Below are 1,889 nucleotides of genomic sequence, written 5' to 3' on the forward strand. Positions count from 1 at the left end.
CCAGTTCCTGGAGAGCCAGTGTCCAGCAGAGTCTAGCTCCAACCACAGCTGCCTTGAAGTTGCTAGTAATCCGCTGAAGGGCTTGGTTAGCAAGAGAAGTTGCGGTCCGGCAGCGTGCATTCTGCCTGCCCCGTCAGTGGATTAAGGAGGGCCAGTGGCGCAATGGATAACGCGTCTGACTACGGATCAGAAGATTCCAGGTTAGACTCATTGCTGGCTCGTTGCACCTGTGCTCCTTTTTGTGCCATGGGACGTCCGCTGACCTGGTCAAAAATAGCGCAGTTGCCCTGTGCCTTCGATAGCTCAGTTGGTAGAGCGTAGGACTGTAGGCGTCCCACTGGTCATCCTTAGGTCGCTTGTTCGAATCCGGCTCGAAGGAAGCGTCTTTTTAACCCCTTTTAAATAACCATTGTTTATAAGGATTGGTCAAAATGCGCCATAGGGCATCCAAAACCACATTCCATGACCGGGAATCGAACCCGCGAGAGCGCCGAATCCTAGCCACTAGACCACCAGGGAGTACATGCGTGTGACCGGTCCTCCGCAGGAGCCGGGGGTGCCTGGCTCGATGTGTAGCCTTAATCAAGGCAGCCTGTCGGAAGGTACTTGAACAATTATGGCCACCAAATGGTCCTCAGCGGGATCTGAAACCAGTTCAAAGGAATCCCACCAGGCTGCCCAGTGTGAGGCTCGAACTCACGACCTTCAGATTATGAGACTGACAAGCTGCCTAAATGCACCAACGAGGCATGCCACAGCACAGAGCACTGGACACCAATGGTTAAAAGTGAAGAGACTAGGCTTTTTTTGATGTGACGAGGACCCTATCCATTTGGTAACTGCCAAACGTTTGTGTTGGATGGGAACTGCTTATATAAACAGGCTGCGTGGAGTTCTAAGAACGGACAATCCTGCTCGTGACCATGATGTGATACCATAATGGAAAAGAGAGGAAATCGCTGAACATTAAAACTCTTTGGCAGCGTCCGTTGGACGTAGGGGTCTGACCATTTTAATTTCAGTTACTAATAATCCTACCTTTTCAATATGCAATGTTTTAAGAAAATAAAGGTAAATACAACAAAAACACAACTTTTCATTAAATCTGTTTCGTGACGTTCGTATGAGGTGTGAAAGCACACTATGCGTATCTGCCACACCGCAGCTAAGCGCTAGCCCGTCTTGCATCAGGAGCAGGACTTGGTGTAAATGGCTGTATGATTAACTTGTTTTATTAAACATGTTAAAGGGACGGTAGCTCATCGGGATAATAAGACCACACATATACCCCTAACCTTACCCTTTACCATGGGTGATCAATTAAGGTTCCAAGAAAAGTGGTCTATTTTCAAAACCAGTTCCTGGAGAACCAGCGTCCAACAGAGTCTAGCTCCAACCACAGCTGCCTTGAAGTTGCTAGTAATCTTCTGAAGGGCTTGATTAGCAGGAGCAGTTGTGGTCCGTCAGGTGGGAGTGTGCATTCTGCCTGCTCCGTCAGGGGGTCAGGGAGGGCCAGTGGCGCCCCAAGCCCGTCCGATCAGGACTCGCGTCGGTGCCAGAATTCTACCATCAATTAGATCACAAATTGATCAATGAGATACAGCTGCTGTTTCTTCATGCTTCCAGCTTTTCGTCCCGTTGTCGTAGTGGAGGTAAATTATTTAATTACTTTTCTTTTTTTGCGCTATTAAGAAAATAGGAATTTTATAATAGACTGTTTAGATCGTGACCTTGATACAACTAAGTAACGTTAATTTACATTCAAGTTAATTTTGCTCGTTTAGCATGTGTTTATGATGAACGTTTGATACTTGATGAACGTTACTATTTAGATATTATACTGTCTTTTGTATTGTGAAAACTGAAAATGCTAGTAGCATACAAATGCA

General features: G+C 46.4%; 1 non-coding gene across 1 annotated transcript; it reads left to right on the plus strand.

The window, feature by feature from the left end:
- The first annotated feature begins 292 nt into the window (after window positions 1-292).
- Window positions 293-379, plus strand: trnay-gua (transfer RNA tyrosine (anticodon GUA)). The gene is given in 2 exon segments: window positions 293-329; window positions 344-379. It is a non-coding gene; the product is annotated as a tRNA-Tyr (tRNA).
- The last annotated feature ends 1,510 nt before the right edge of the window (window positions 380-1,889 follow it).

This window comes from Triplophysa rosa, unplaced genomic scaffold (genome assembly GCF_024868665.1).
Source record: "Triplophysa rosa unplaced genomic scaffold, Trosa_1v2 scaffold256_ERROPOS67334, whole genome shotgun sequence".
In the NCBI taxonomy this organism is placed as follows: Eukaryota; Metazoa; Chordata; class Actinopteri; order Cypriniformes; family Nemacheilidae; genus Triplophysa; species Triplophysa rosa.